We start from the raw sequence: 18,060 nt of genomic DNA on the forward strand, positions 1-18,060 counted from the left end.
ATCGAGAGTAGGTTTGTATAGTACAGCTACCCCTCCTCCCTTCCTAGTGGTATGGTCTAACCTTAGTATGTTATAACCTGGGGGTAAAACCTCATTATCTGCCATTTATGGTTTTAGCCAGGTTTCAGTAAGACAAAGTATATCCAGGGAAGGTGTATCTAAGAGTATATGCAGGTGGTGGACCTTATTATTTAAGCTTCTAATATTTAGATGACTGGCCAGGAGTGCGTTCAAAGGTCTATTTAAAGTTCATAAGTTAGTGTGAATAGTAGAATTGGGGCTAGGATTGACTAGTGAGGTTGGGCCAGGGTTTGGATGAATGGCCCTATCCCTTATGAGGTTGCCACGTAGCCTAATTGTGAACTTCAGGAATTTAAATATTAGTCTTAGGTAATTCTTGGTTTTGGGGTTGATATATCTGGATCTAATGGGTTGGTGGTATTTTGTATCCAAGGAGTTAGTCGTAAGGGGGATTATTAAGTGGTCTAATTTAATTTGTATTATTGGAGTGGTGGTTTGGCTTCTTGGGTAGTGGTAGCCTAGGTAGGACAGATTTTCATAGGTGGTGAGAAGATATAGAATTATCATCAAGGGTAGTAGGCAGTATAATTGCATTAATTTGAAGGGTTTCACGGCCAATAACAGATGCATTGTCTAGATATTAGCTTTGATTTTTGCCCAACTTGACTAGAAGTATAATTAGGATAGGTAGAGAGGGGGGGGTCCTGATAATGCCTGAAGAGTTGTTGATTGGTTCTAAAAAGAAGGAGTGTGGTTTTAGAGCTATAAATTTAGGACTAGTAGGGGTGGGTGGTATTTGGGGGCAATGCGGGGTGTGGAGGCAGACTGAACACAGCGAGGGTGAGCGCAGTGGGGCTTAACCTGACCACGAGATCTGTAGGACCTGTATAAGCATGTAAGTACAATGAGGCTTTTTTCTTTTTTTTAAATACTTTCTTACCCTTGTTTTTGCCTTTAGTATATAATTTTTACATAGTATACTGTTAGTAATCACTTTTTGCAACCTTTTTGCATATTAAGTTTCTTCTGCCAATTTTCTGCTATTTTTGTAGTTTTAGGGCTGCTTAGAAACTTAGATATGTTCACTAGGAAATCCTTAGAAATATATATAGGAGTAAGCCAGTTTAGAATTTTTGGGTTGATTGTGGGTCTTTGAGGGATTACTGGTTGTGCTGTAGACCCTAAACAATATAGTACATACAGACAGGATAAGGTAATATTAACCTTGGCAGATCTTTTCAGAGTCGAAGGACAGTGCAGGAAAGTTTCCAGTTAGGTTTCAGCAGGGGAGGTGTCCTTCTAGCATTCAAGCCTTTCAGGGATCTAGCAGATAGAGGGGGATAGAATCTGATGATGGATACATAAGTTAGTATACGTGCTAAGTGGAGGGTCCTTCAGCCAGTAGAATATAGCACTGTTAAGAACATTTATTTTCTATACAGCAGAGCAGCAATAATCATAGAAAATGGCCATAACACATAAGAGCAGCCCAGTACCTAAGACATTTCAAAGCCCAGTGGTTGTATTATTAAATACAGCCATGTATTTAAGAAGTAAAACAGTCTAAATAGTATGAAATAGTGTCACTTTGGCTTTCATAGACAGTGGATTGCACTGACTTTCATAGACAGTGGACTGTACATACAAACTGCAAGAGAAAGCACCAAATGAAGTCCTGCTTAGGATGAATAAGGGTGCATCAGAAAATGGACATGATTAAAAATGCTTGCATCATATGTTTACAGTTAAATTTGCTGTTTTTACAAATCACCCACTTTTAATCTAAATGATTCAAATAATATTTTATTTTGCTAGTAAATCACAAAAATCTGTGTAGGGTTGCCATCTGTCATTCTTTATGTAGAACAGTACCTATTTGGACCCCCTGTTTCCTGAAAAAAAAACTAAAAAAATGGCAAATGTCTTGAGATCTGAGTACAAAAAGTATTTCCTAAGCTTCAGCTAACAGTTGTATAAAACATTTTTATATGAAATACCTTACTGGGATAGGGAACTGCTGAAGTAGCTCAAATTCTACAAGACCGAACTTTCATTTTGGCAACAAAGTGAATTCCAGTCCTTTGCACTAGTTGTGGGTATGTTTTGTCCAGCAACATTTCAAGTTTTCCTTAAACAATGCCCCAGTTTGGGCATCTAAAAAGGTGGCAGCTCTAAATCAGTGTTTCTTATAGAACGCATTTAGTTACTTGTACATTTAAGAATGCAGCGTTGGTATGGTGGTAGCGTTGTTACCTCACAGCAAGAGGTTCTCCCATTCGATTCTTGGCGTGGCTTGGGAGTGCCTTCTGTGTGGAGTCTGCATGTCCTCCCTGCGGTTGGGTAGCGCTCAAAAGACATGCGTGCATAACTGGGTGTGCCTTCGTTGAAGGTTGGGTATCGAGCACCTAGGCATTTCATAAAAAGCTACTGCCAATCATTAGCGGACCGGAGTTCCGCTGTGGCGACTTACCGGAAAAAAGCCAAAAGACAAACAAACATTTAAGAATACGTCTATATTTACTTTAGCATTGACATAAAATTTGCATTTGAAAACTGCACCTTGCACTTAAATACCAATTCTGTTTCTTGAAGCTACTTACATCCTTTTGTTATATTCCATTGTACCGTGTTTACTTTTTTGTTATTGTATGCCATTGTACTATGGATTACAAACAGTAATTGTGTAACTGGACTCAGTTGTTGCTTAAAAGGGACCAGTTCACTTAACCAGTTAACAAGTAAAATAAAATAAATAAATTTGCAATCCTATATATTAAGTTTTTAAAATGGGAAAGGGCTTAATGATCATATTCCAGGTAAGCAATTATTAAGGTCACATGGTCTTAAACATTAACATATTTAATGATGCTTAGAGTGGTTTGAGTTAGATCTGATAAAGTACCTAGTTGGTATGAAAGCACTCATCTTTTATTTTTTTTGTATTTTAAGTTAAGTTTTAAATTAAACGTCTTACACCACTTTTGCCTGCCAGTTTTTCATTTTTGTTGTCACATTCTGTTCCATTTTACTGGACACTCCATTTTTGCTTTAAGTTTTTAAAATTCCCTCCATCTTGTAATCCAACAAAGATTATATATCAATACAATCATCCACAGGGTTTATTACGATATGAATTAAATGCATATTTAGCATGTATGTTAGCAATGTAAGCTTATCGTTACACAGCCCAACATCTGGGCACTATAGAGAGTACTTAGATTGAATTTACAAGTTGCATGACTACTTTGTTAAAATCTGCAATAATCCTAATATGTTATACAAGCACTTCAGTATAACAAAAGAATGTAGGAAATTAATTTTGGACAACTAATTATTCACATTTTTCTGAACTAAAGCTGCAGCACCTCTTTCCAGTGCATTTAAATCAGTTTTATTTGCCTTTATTTTGGAATATCACATAAATTACTTGTTTACAGAGAGACTTGTCCCTTGGCCACAGCGTTTGGAAACACTGGTCTGCTTATAAGCAAACAAACAAAGACCCTGAGGTCCTCTAGTATTCTTTCCTGCTATATTTGCTTGTATCAGCTAGTGATGATTTCATGGCCTTCATCTGTCAGTACCCAGCTAATGAGGATTTGCAAACCCAGCCCTATTCTCAGCACAGACAGACAGATGATACCTTCATTGTACACCTGATCTGGCATATTGCCACAGCTGTGATCAAACTCTCATATGCATGCATAGGAACAAAGGTACTTATTTTTCTGCTGCCATTTATAAGGGGGCAACCTACAGAGATGAAAGCAACTGATCAATTACTGGAACAGATTTGTCCAACTGCATCTGATAAAACTCTAAAAGAACTGTAAAAAAAAAAAAAAAAAAAACAGTCAACATCAAGAAATAAAACTACAACAGTGCCATCTACTGTACAGCTGAAACATGTACTGAACATAGTTTTGTCATCTGGAAAGCCGATCCTACTCAAATAATTTATTTATTCATTCTACTTTGAGTAAATCTGCAATACCAGTCTTATATTAATATACTTTATACCAGTCATTAATAATGTTCTGCTATTAATATTATTACATGATTATAAATACACAAGATTACAGCTTTTCCATAATGCTGCAATATTCTAGATGTCTCTTTAATCTAACAGACTGTATTATTGTTAGTGTCCACTTAATGTGTTCTTTGCATCCTTTATTACCACTATGAATGGCACTCATTGTGGCTTGTAATACAGTAGATATGCAAATGCAGGCAAAACACAAATCATTATTCCTGGGGTCTCAGTGGCCTCTGAACTGCTGCTTGACTCGTCAGTCATTATATCTCATCAGTTGTACCTTAGCTTTAAAAGTTGCTAAAACAAGACTGTTTGACAGTAACAAAATACTGAATGAATTCTTCATATTGGTGATTGGGGGAAGTGATGTTATCAGGGTAAAGTGGATCAGGTATGTATACAGGCAAATGGGGAAATGACCATGGAGGAAACAGAGAACTTCTCTGAGGAAGTTCAGGGAGATGAGACAAAGACATGGCAGGGATATTTGATGAGCCACTAATTACACTATATAGTCTTCTTCTTAGATTCATGACTGATACTTCACGACTGGAGGATGGCAACACCATTTCTGTTGCATTTGAGTGGGTCTAGGAAGCAATTACAGGTCTGAAAATCTCACCTTTATTTTAGGGGCAAGTTGTGAAACAGTATCCAGGGTAAGGTGGTAGAGTGCTTGATCTCCAGATCCAAAGACAGGCAGTAGAATGACTTCAGACAGCAGAGGAGGTCTTGCTACTCCAACTTGCCCCATTTTCATAATAGGGATACTGTTAAAGTGAAAAAATGGGAACACTGCAGATTAATAAAAACTTTGAAACCAAACGTGACAAAATTGGGTGATGAAACTGAAGTAAGGGGTGGGTGCCAGAACGGGCTGAAGAGGAAGCTGTTTGAGTGACTGGAAGCAGAAGGTGGAATAAGAGAGACCTATCTGAAGTAAAGCCAATATACAGTGGAGCAGCACAGAGTTCATTGCTGAGACCAATATACTTCATTACACCTGTGCTGCTTTACAGCACCAAAGTTAGGCTCAGTCTGCTTGGTGATGATGCAAAAACAGGCGCACTGGTCACAGATAAAGTAGGCTGCCAGAGGAAATGCAGCAGGGGAGTTATGTAAGAGTGCATATCACAGATAGAATAAGGGATGCATGTTAACACAATGCAATTGGATCTATTGTTCTACAAGGGGTGTGGAAGAGAATTAACAAAAGACTGTCAGTACATAAGGCATGGACAGATAAAAAGAAAGGTTGTTAGGTGAAAGTTTACTTCAGCAAGATCTGACTACTGACACTATACTGCATTTAGAAAATGGAGTTCACCTTTATAATATTGTAATAGCTATATAAACTCTAGCTCTGGGAACAATTCTGGAGTGTTTAAGGGAACATAGTAGAAAGGACTGGATGGGAACAACTTGAAAGGCCATGCAGTGGAGAATGGTGGCAAATATTTGAGAGATAGCAATAATGTGCTTCAGTATACTGCTTTGTCAGTGCTCTATGATTATAAAATGTACCAGTGCAGTTTATTCCATACATTGTGATCATGGCATGTGTCAATACGCTGTTTCCTCCAGGCATTATGATTATGACAAAAGCCAGTATTCATTCACGTGCTATGATTAAGACATGTACTTTTTGTCTGTTTACTCAACATGCTGCAATTATAGCACATGCCAGTGTGCTGTTTATTTCATGCACTGTGATTATGGCATGTGCCAGTATTCTGTTTCCTTGGGGTGTTGCAGTTATAGCCCATGCTAGTACTCTGTTACTCCTATGTATTGTGATTATGGAATGTGCCAGTATGCATTTCATGGAAGTACTGTGATTATACTATGTAAACTGTTTCCTGCATCTGTTGCAATTACAGCATGTACCAGTATACTGCTTCATGCATGCACTGTGACTATGGCATGTACCAGTACACTTTAATGCATGTGCTGTGACTATGCCATGTACCAATATACTTTAACACATGAACTGTGACTATGGCATGTACCAATACACTTTAATATATGTACTGTGACTATGGCAAGTACCAATACACTTTAATGCATGTACTATGACTATGGCATGTACCAGTACACTTTAATGCATGTACTGTAACTATGGTATGCTCCAGTACACTTTAGTGCATGTGCTGTGACTATGGCATGTACCAGTACACTTCAATGCATGTACTGTGACTATGGCATGTACCAATAGATTTTAATGCATGTACTGTAACTATGGCATGTACCAGTACACTTTAGTGCATGTACTGTGACTATGGCATGCACCAGTACACTTTAATGCATGTACCGTGACTATGGCATGTACCAGTACTCTTCAATGCATGTGCTGTGAATATGGCATGTACCAGTAAATTTTAATGCACGTACTGTGACTATGGCATGTACCAGTACACTTCAATGCATGTACTGTGACTATGACATGTACCAGTACACTTTAATGCATGTACTGTGACTATGGCATGTACCAGTACACTTTAATGCATGTACTGGGACTATGGCATGTACCAGTACATTTTAATGCATTTACTGGGACTATGGCATGTAACAGCACACTTTAAGGCAAGTACTGTGACTATGGCATGTACCAGTACATTTTACTGCATGTGCTGTGACTATGGCATGTACCAATACACTTTAATGCATATACTGTGACTATAGCATGTACCAGTATACTTTAATGCATGTATTGTGATTATGGCATATACCAGTATGTTGTTTTCCCACAGGTAATGTTATTATGGCATGTACCGCTATGTTGTTTCCTTTATGTGTGAACCTGTTGTTCTTGCGTGCACTCAAGTTATGGCATATGCATGTATGCTACTTCATATCTAGGTATTGTGATGATGGCATGTGCCAGAGTGCTGTTTCCCCCAATACATTGATTATAGCTTGTACCGCTTGATGCTCCTCTCCCAGGTATTGTGATAATAACATGTGCCAATATGCTGTTTTTTTCTGTAGACTGTGATCATGGAGTGGCACAGTGAGTATCACTGTCACATCGAGTTTCTCTGCCTTGGTATTCAGCTGGGGTGTCTTTTGTGCAGAGTGTGCATGTCCTCCCTGTGTTCATGTGTTTTTTGTCTAGATGCTTCAGTTTCCTCCCGCATACCAGGGACACATTAAGTAGATTGACATATCTAAAATTTCCACAGGGAGTTTTGTGTGTGTGTGTGTGTGTGTGTGTGTGTGTGTGTGTGTGTGTGTGTGTGTGTGTGTGTGTGTGTGTGTGTGTGTGTGTGTGATATAGAAGAAAGGCCTAGAAATCTACTTTCATTCCCTACATGTCTAAAAAAATCTGTGGAAGGTGACAGCAGCTCAGAGTCACTATAGGAGTTGGATACAACTCAGCATCAATGAATTGTGTGACAATTACAGCATGTGCTGTTTCCTCCAGTTACTGGGTTTGAGCATGTGCCAGAGTACTATTTCCTTCCTGTAATGTGACTATGGCAGGTACCAGTACACTGTTCCTCACATGTACTACAATTATGGCATGTGTCTGCATGGTGTTTCCTACAGGCACTGTAGTCATGGTGTCAGCACACTGTTTCTCTCCATGTGTTGATTATAGCATACACTAGTATGCTGTTCTTCCATATACTGTGATTATAGATTGTGTCTGTATGCTGTTTCTTGCAGGTACTATGATTATGGCATATGCATGTATGCTGTTTTTTCCCATGTTCTGTGATCATACCTTGCACCAATACTCTGTTTTCTCCAAGTACTGTTATTATGGCATGTGCCAATATGCTGTTTCCTCCATATACTATGATTATGGCCTGTGCCTGTATACTGTTTCCGCCATATACTGTGATTATGTTATGTACCAGTATGCTGTTTCATCCATGTACTGTGATTATGTTATGTACCAGTATGCTGTTTAATCCATATACTGTGATTATGGCTTCTGCCACTACACTGTTTTCTTCATAAAAGGAATTAAGGCACATGTCTGTATGCTGTTTTTCCCAGATAATGTGATTATGGCATATACTAATATACTGGTTTCTTCTTGCATTGTGATTAAGGTAAATGCATGCATGCAGTTTTCTCCATGTACTTTAACTATGAATGTGTCAATATGCTGTTTTCTACATGAATAGTGGATGTGAAATGTGCCAATACTCCATTTCCTGCATGGACAGTGAATGTGGAATGTGCCCTTGTGCTTTTTCCTGCATACACTGTAAAGACAATACATGCTGTTTTCTCCATGTACTGCAGTTATAGCACATACCATTACAGGTTTCCCTCATGTGCAGTGATTATGGCATATATCAGTATGCTATTCCCTCTATGCACTGTGATTACAATATGTGTCATTGAGCTCATTCCTGTATGCACTGGAATTATGTCATGTACCCAATATGCCATTGCCTGCACGTATTGTAATTATGGCATGTGCCAGTACACATTTTTTTACCCTGTTATATGATGTTTTTTTTGTCTGAGTACACTGTTTCTTTCATGTACTGTGATTGTAATATGTACCAGTATCCTGTTTTTTCCAGATACTATGACTATGGCATATGACTGTGCACTGTTTCCTCTGTATACTGGGGCTGTGGCATTTGGTAGTATATTGTTTCATCCATGTGTAGTAATTATGGCACATACCAGTAGGCTGGTTTCTCCATAGTTTGTGATTATCCTTCTTCCAGATACTGAGATTAACAGTCAGATTAATTCACTGTGGGTTGAAACAAACTGTGTTCTATGACTACTTTGTTTGTTGGATATTATTTACTGAAAGGCACAATGATAGTTTCAGGTTTTTCACCATCCTTTGCCAACATGTTCATGCAGTACCTGGGAAAAATGCATGTATCGTACTGATTTTTCTGTAAATCGCATATTTTATGCCCAAGTTATAGATGACATTTTCATTTCTGAATAATGAAAATAAGTCTAACGATTTCATAACACATTTACACATAAATAGATTTAATAACAAATATACTTAAAGATAGACAAATTATCAAGCAGTCTGGACAGACTTTTTCCTCAGCTGAAGCTACCTAACATGCTTGCTCAGATTCTGTGAATTGTACATTTATTCATTAACTTTTGTTGACTGGGTTAGTCCCGATAAGCACAGACAACTTTTAGTGGAGACCGAGGTGGCATTTGTATGGCAAAGGAAAAATTTGACCAGGACACAAGAAAAAAATGTTCAATTTTTTTATACATGTCATAAGATCATTTACATCTGTCTGACTTACTAACAACTTGGGCAAGAGGGATCTTGGTGTAAAATGTAATCTGAAGAGCGGCACCTCAGGAGCATAGTAACTACATTATCACTACAATAAAATGAAAACAAGCAGCTGGTGTGAGAATAAAAACACTTTTGATATTCTCAGCATTAAAAGGTAGGTATGCTAACTTTTGAACTACTAAAGGCTTAGAAAAGACAATCAAGACAGAGACAGAAATCAGATTTCTTTTTTTAATTAAGAATTTAAAATTTTCACTGAAAAAATGTGCATTCTATTACTAGTCCACAAGAGGGTGCTAAACTTTACATATGACTCATAAATGCTTGACAATAGCAAGAGCTGCAGTTAAAAAATAAGTTTGTTTGGAACTCCGGTCCGCTAATGATTGGCAGTAGAGTTTTACGTGCTGGCTTGCCGGGCCTAACGCACAACCTTCAACAAAAGTAATTTATTTAAAAGAATGTGCAGCATATAACTATTTCAAACAAGCTGAAACCATCAGATTTAATTAAAAAATGTCATGAAATTGAATAAGTAACTATTGCATTAAACTGCAGCTTTAAAAAGAGTTCTTCAGTAGTGCAGAAGAATTTTTTTTTCTTTGTGGTCACCACTTTATTCCATACAATCCACTCATATTCACCATCATGTATTTATTTGCTCACATGTTAATTTCTAACTTTCATTCATAAAAGTAACTCATATACAAGCACATCGTCAAACTAGTCATATTCATCATTGAACTCTCCCATTCATAAAAAAATATATACACCTGTTCATTCATACCTACCCACAGTCCACATCAGTCAATGATTCACAGTAACTGTATCAATTACTAGCAGCCAGGCAAAGTATTAAAGTTTGTCACATTTTTACAAGTTCTTAAAAACAAAATGACAGTTCAATGTAACAGTGTTGCATTGTTAGTAAAAGGACTAAGCAGCAGCACCACCACCACCACCACCACCACACTTGCTACACTGTATCAACCGAGGTTCTAAAATATAAACACTAGCCATGTATTACAATATTGTTGCAATTCTGCAATATATTAGTGTGTACTGTTGTACCCACCATACCTCTCAACCACTTAGAGCAATAAATCAGGACAAAACCTTTAGTGATAGGGGGACAAAGGCCCCAAAATAGGAACATATTTTAAATATACTATTTTTATAAACTTAGAAAGTTGCTAGAATAAAGATTTGTATCAGCATGTATTTTCCGAAGGATATGAAGTCTGAAACTGAAATATCTGTCATTATTTAGTGACTTCAGTCCTCATTGATTTGCCAGAAAGCCATTTTATGAGGAACAGACCAAAAATATGAGGCTGTGTTCTATGACTACTTTGTTTGTTGGATATTATTTACTGAAAGGCACAATGATAGTTTCAGGTTTTTCACCATCCTTTGCCAACATGTTCATGCAGTACCTGGGAAAAATGCATGTATCATACTGATTTTTCTGTAAATCGCATATTTTATGCCCAAGTTATAGATGACATTTTCATTTCTGAATAATGAAAATAAGTCTAACGATTTCATAACACATTTACACATAAATAGATTTAATAACAAATATACTTAAAGATAGACAAATTATCAAGCAGTCTGGACAGACTTTTTTCCTCAGCTGAAGCTACCTAACATGCTTGCTCAGATTCTGTGAATTGTACATTTATTCATTAACTTTTGTTGACTGGGTTAGTCCCGATAAGCACAGACAACTTTTAGCGGAGACCGAGGTGGCATTTGTATGGCAAAGGAAAAATTTGACCAGGACACAAGAAAAAAATGTTCAATTTTTTTATACATGTCATAAGATCATTTACATCTGTCTGACTTACTAACAACTTGGGCAAGAGGGATCTTGGTGTAAAATGTAATCTGAAGAGCGGCACCTCAGGAGCATAGTAACTACATTATCACTACAATAAAATGAAAACAAGCAGCTGGTGTGAGAATAAAAACACTTTTGATATTCTCAGCATTAAAAGGTAGGTATGCTAACTTTTGAACTACTAAAGGCTTAGAAAAGACAATCAAGACAGAGACAGAAATCAGATTTCTTTTTTTAATTAAGAATTTAAAATTTTCACTGAAAAAATGTGCATTCTATTACTAGTCCACAAGAGGGTGCTAAACTTTACATATGACTCATAAATGCTTGACAATAGCAAGAGCTGCAGTTAAAAAATAAGTTTGTTTGTGTCTTTCGGCTTTTCCCGGTTAGGGGTCGCCACATTGGAACTCCGGTCCGCTAATGATTGGCAGTAGAGGTTTACGTGCTGGCTTGCCGGGCCTAACACACAACCTTCAACAAAAGTAATTTATTTAAAAGAATGTGCAGCATATAACTATTTCAAACAAGCTGAAACCATCAGATTTAATTAAAAAATGTCATGAAATTGAATAAGTAACTATTGCATTAAACTGCAGCTTTAAAAAGAGTTCTTCAGTAGTGCAGAAGAATTTTTTTTTTTCTTTGTGGTCACCACTTTATTCCATACAACTCCACTCATATTCACCATCATGTATTTATTTGCTCACATGTTAATTTCTAACTTTCATTCATAAAAGTAACTCATATACAAGCACATAGTCAAACTAGTCATATTCATCATTGAACTCTCTCATTCATAAAAAAAAATATACACCTGTTCATTCATACCTACCCACAGTCCACATCAGTCAATGATTCACAGTAACTGTATCAATTACTAGAAGCCAGGCAAAGTATTAAAGTTTGTCACATTTTTACAAGTTCTTAAAAACAAAATGACAGTTCAATATAACAGTGTTGCATTGTTAGTAAAAGGACTAAGCAGCAGCACCACCACCACCACCACGACCACCACACTTGCTACACTGTATCAACCGAGGTTCTAAAATATAAACACTAGCCATGTATTACAATATTGTTGCAATTCTGCAATATATTAGTGTGTACTGTTGTACCCACCATACCTCTCAACCACTTAGAGCAATAAATCAGGACAAAACCTTTAGTGATAGGGGGACAAAGGCCCCAAAATAGGAACATATTTTAAATATACTATTTTTATAAACTTAGAAAGTTGCTAGAAAAAAGATTTGTATCAGCATGTATTTTCTGAAGGATATGAAGTCTGAAACTGAAATATCTGTCATTATTTAGTGACTTCAGTCCTCATTGATTTGCCAGAAAGCCATTTTATGAGGAACAGACCAAAAATATGAGGCAAAAATCTGAACAGTTGAAAGATATTATTTCCACTACACTGTGACAATGAATAATTTTTGAAACTGAACAAAATGTTGCCAAGTTTTTTAATCTCCATTAAAGTAGCATTTCTTTTTAACTGGTAAAGGTTTAGTGTAATAATGGATATATACTACCATGGTTCCCTTGAGTGTGTCATAGTTACTAATAATGGGTTGGTTACGAATCATTGCTTGCAGGCAAAAAGGTGAAAAAAGATAGTCTTTATCAGAGTACAAGTTTTACTAGCAAATGGGTTCCATTAGAAGACGAATGGTACTGGTAGATGTTGTTGATAAATTCAGCCTTCAAATGGCTACTTCAATGTCAACCTGTGTCACTGATTTCATATACTAATGCAAAAAGGCTAAGAAACGTACAGACAGTTACTTCAGCACTCAAAGATCTATGTCTGAATACAAGAAAGGGAACTTTCTCACAAATATTACAGTGTTTGCAAGTATAACCGTTTGCAAAGCATTCTGAATTTTAATAGAAGTAGGGCAACTGTCACAGTCCTTGAGCTACAAAGCTCACGTTTCCCTTATTTTTGGCCACCATTTTCATGTGAGCAGTTGGCCAACTGACCCCCCCCCCTCCGAATAGATGAACCAGTGCAAGCTGCTCACCCCCTGCCCCCACCCCCAAGCCTAGCTATTCACAGGTTCATAGGTGTATACTAGCCTAACAATGTCTAGGGCCCTTATAAGCCTAGCTGTGCAACCAAAATTGCCTCTGTCCATCTGATCCACATTCAGAATAATATTAATTCTGGAGCTGTCTGGGTAATAATCTGGACTTTTATATCTCTGCTCCAAACAGCTAGGCAATTCCCTTCCATTCAGTGTTGTAAGCTTAAACAGGATGTAATTAAAATGGAATATGAGTTAACATTTAAGTGATATTGACCACAACAATTAGCTATTTAAATGTAATCACCAAAACCATATCAAGCCTGTCAGTGCTCATAACCCAACAGGATTCTAGGAAGTTACAGGAAACGTTTAACTTGCTGCTTCTACTGCCTTCATGACAACTTAGCAACTTGTATGCTGCCTGAACAGACTTACACAGAAGATATTAAAGTCACTGCTGCACTGCAAAACAGTGTCATGATATCTATTAACCAACAGGGTTATAGTTCCAACCCAGTAACAATCATTGCATGCAACAAACATCTTTTCATAAACTCACAGGAAATTTCATTATGAAAAAAGTTATAACAGAATTTGTCACAGCATTGTTCAACTTTAAATAGACAGTTGATCTTGCAAGGTTTAAAATTAATTCCCAGATATGGTAATTGACTTTCATAAGCTTTTAGCATGTTATTTTGGAAACACTGTAAATAGAAGACTTGTTCTGTATGAGTAGAACTATAAAATACTGGCTTTGATAAAGAGAATATTGGTGCTGTTTAATACTTAATAACGTCAACATTTCTGACATCGGAAAAACGTTTGGTATGGCACTTTTACAGGTTAGATAATCTCAGAATGGCTCCCAAGCTAAATAATGGTTTAGTGTCTGCACTAAAAAGTTAATTTAAAAGTTTCTCATCTTACTAATGCCTTAGCAGAAAAAGAAACCTATGCAAAATAAACTAGAAACACAAGTACCAGCACCCTCAGAAGGATCCATGCCTTTACATCAAACATTTTGAATGTCAAGTGCCGCAACACTGACGGTCAAAACGTTGAAACTGAAAATGTTGCAGTATTGTAGTGAGTCAATGGGAAGTCAGCTGTAGGAGATCATGGTACAGCTTGGGTCAAGCAACAGGCCCTTTCCCAGTTCTAATGCGATCTCAGAATTAGTATATAAAAAATTAGCAGGGGGTGCATGGGGCTTGACCCCTGCAAAAAAAGTTGTTTTTTCTGCGGTGATTGTTTTGGTTTCAGCATTTTGACTGTCAGTGTTGTGGCATTCAACATTCAAAACATTCACTATAAAGACATGAATCCATCTCAGAATGCATGGCAGCTCCTGTTATAAAGTCTGCTGGAGTAGATGATCATAGCAGCCAAATGGAGAATGACAATTTGGCTGAGTTCTCATTAGAAAATATTCTAGCTGAGCTGCAGAAAACTAATGGAAAACTGGACAACTTCATTCGGAAAATAGGCAAAAGAAATGGATAGGTAGAATCTTTGATCATTGATCATGCCAATACCAAGCTCCAGCTGGAAAAAACATAATAATAAAAGACTGTGTAGCGAATCTAAAGCAGATTTTATGCAAGAAAGGTATGTGCTGGTATTCATGAGCTTAGACAGAGAAAAAAAAACATTTGACATAATGCAGTGACCATACGTGAAGGTGGTACATCTCACATTTGGATTTCTCGCTTCCTCATTTATGATGTCTCAAGGTAAGGGTGAAATTGATAAGAGGGCTGACTGATATATTTACCTGTCAAGAAGCATGCGCCAAGACTGCCCTCTTCTTCCATCATTACTATTATTTGCTTTGATTCAGCTGCTGCCTGTTGCAATGTGCTAGCCAGTATTAAGGAGGGTATATAATAAATGGGAGGGAGGTGAAAATGTCATCTTTGCTGATAATTGTTCAAAAAATCAAATGAGTGCAGGAGAAAATTATGGCAATTTCAATTAGTCACATACCTTGAAATCAAATAAAGACAGAACATTCTAACTTGTAGGATACCTCATATATAAAATAGTTGTGTGTGCAGTTTGGAGCCAGTTTAGAACTATCACTGGCTGAGACTTATGTACTTGAGGAAATTTGAAGAGGATATAGGATGATGGCTTATACATTTTTATCCCTCTAATACTACAGTATGGCTTTCAGGCATTCCTAGTGAAATCTGATTCTTTGGAGATTGCTAGTCTAATGACTTAAGAGCTCCTACAAGCCTAATCAATATAGCCTGATTTTACCTAACATATGGCCCCTAAGGGCTAGAAGATGGCATAGGTTTGTACATATGCCTTGAGTATTTTATAGATTGCCCCATCCATAAGGTACATAGACACTACCCCAGGTGTGAATTTGTGATTCCCAGGGATTCCCCATTAATTGTGTTTGAAGAGGGCTAGGGAAGGGCTCTGTTTAAAGTGAACAGGAAGTCTGTTCCAAAGAAGGGATAATCTCTGTGACACATATCTGTCTCTCCACCATGTTTCATTTAAGTCACTGACTAGGATTAGATCCCTACATAGGGTGACGTTTGTGTTGTTTGTCTTGTAGATGTGTAGCAGCTCCATCATAGCTGGATTTGAATGTGCCTTGTAGTTTAGGCATAGGTCATCCCTTAATAGTCAGTAGGAGACAGAGTAAAAGGATAGGGCTTTTAGTCTATTTGAACAGGACATGTTAACTCCCTGTATTTTCTTTGTGAGCAGCCTCTGGGTTCACTCCAGTTGACGTGAGTGCCTTGTCAAGTACATGCCAAATGGAGCATTGTACTCAATTAATGGTACCAAGACTTATTTTCGGTACTATTTAAATGAGAAAACAAGCCATACATCGTTATAGTTAACAGCACTGTGTTATCAAAAGAGAGTCCTGAGATATGAAAATATTTTATCCTAGAAGAATTATTTTCTTCTACCCCCCCCCCCCCTTGAGTTAACCCTATAAATCACAATATAAAGTGGCATCCTACTTATCTGAGGACAGGCAGGATAATCCATATCTAAGGTAATTAGTAAATAGGACATATAAGGACCTTTGAGAATTAAAAACAGAGAGAAAGAAAGAAATAAGGACAACATGGATAAACCTGCTAGAAAGGAAATAACTGAGGGAAAATGGTCTAAGATATGATAGCAGACTAGATACTCACCAGACTCAAGGGGAGATATCATTTTCATATGATATGCCTTCACATATACTTCCATATGCCAGCTAGAATTAGCAATATGTTCCCTCAGGCAAGATCATACTTCTGGAGATGTTCACCAGGAGAAAAGAGGAATGAGCACATCTTTTGGAGATTCCCAACTCTGGAAGGGTTTAAATAATCTATTTTCCAAAAAAAAAAAAGACTGAAATCCCTATTTCTTTGAGGAAACTAAGGACAAGTGAATTTAAAGATGGGGCAATGGAAACTGTTGTATTTCCTATAAACTGTAGCTATGAAATCTATCACTAAAAGTTGGAAGACCAAGGAAACTCCCCTGCTGATTGATATCAAAAACTTGACAAAGGAAGTTTATTATAAAGAGTGAGAGATGTTGACACAGCATGGCAGAGAGTTGCATGAGATTAAATGTTTTGGGGTGAATTTTTTTTTCTTAATTAAGAAGCAGATCTTACAAATAAAGCCAAGGGGTTTTGTGCACTATTATTTCAGAAGATGTTATATTGCAACTGGGTGTGATAATGCACAAATTTACCTTCGGCCTATAATTTTTTTATTGATCTCAACAGTTGTTGTGCTAATATTTTAATTTTATGTTCATAACTTCATTTAGATGTTAATAAAATAAAAGTTGTGCATACAAAAAGTTTTGACATACTCTTGTGCTGGACAAAGTAATGAAAATGCAGTCAAGGTTATGTAATGGGTCTACTTCAAAACATCAAAAGCCCACAATATAGAGGACCAAATCAACGAGACAAAAGCATCAAAACTTCACTTCACCGAACAACCGGATTGTCAAATCCATTCCCAGGGTATGTAACCACTCATATCACAACTAAACAAAAATGAAACCGTGCCATCCCCAATCCACCCAGGTAGGGGGCTGTGCCCCCTACACCCCTAAATAAATATGCCAACTCAGAGATCACACTACAGTTGGGAAAAGGGCAAAGTCCACCTTGTTGGCCAACAGGTTACTTACTGTGGGAATGGATTCGCTGATCCGGTCATTCGCTGAAGTGAGGTTTCAATGCTTTTGTCTTTTGGTCTATGAAATTGTGGGCTTTCAATGTTTTCAGGTAGACCCTTTGTAACACTTCAGATTCCAAGATGGTTGCAAGCTGAGCAGCAGGTTGATTAGAGCTCTTCCAGTCAGAAAACTCGGAAATTATTAAAAATTCCAGTAAAAGTTATCAGTTTGTGCAAAATACAGTTACTGGCTAGTAATTACACTGCTTGGATACTATTAAAAAAAAATTTGGAGAAAGTAAGCAAAAATTAACCAGAAAAAAAGAAAAAGATCTGGCTGAGAAGAGGTTTACTATGTAAATTGCAAACGGAGATGCTTCACAGATGGAACACTCGAAACTTGGAATTTTGAATGTCCATTTTGCTGAACATCTCCGTATCGAAAATTCATATCAGTGAATGCACTGTGCATTTGCTGATATGAACCTGAAGTACTGTCAGAGATCGCAGTACAGTGCGGTTTGGGAAATTCATCCCTTTCCTCACTGTAGTGCGATCTTGGGCTTGCCCCCCTGCAAAAACATAAAGTTTAGTGTTGTGCAGTATGTTCGTACTCTGACAAGAACTGTTGTTCCTTTTCTTATCTGTGCAGGGGAAATGGTATGCTGAATTATGCTGAATCAAGATTGCCGGGTTATATTCGA

This window comes from Protopterus annectens, chromosome 4.part0 (assembly GCF_019279795.1).
Source record: "Protopterus annectens isolate FY-2018-M chromosome 4.part0, PAN1.0, whole genome shotgun sequence".
NCBI classification, from domain to species: Eukaryota; Metazoa; Chordata; order Ceratodontiformes; family Protopteridae; genus Protopterus; species Protopterus annectens.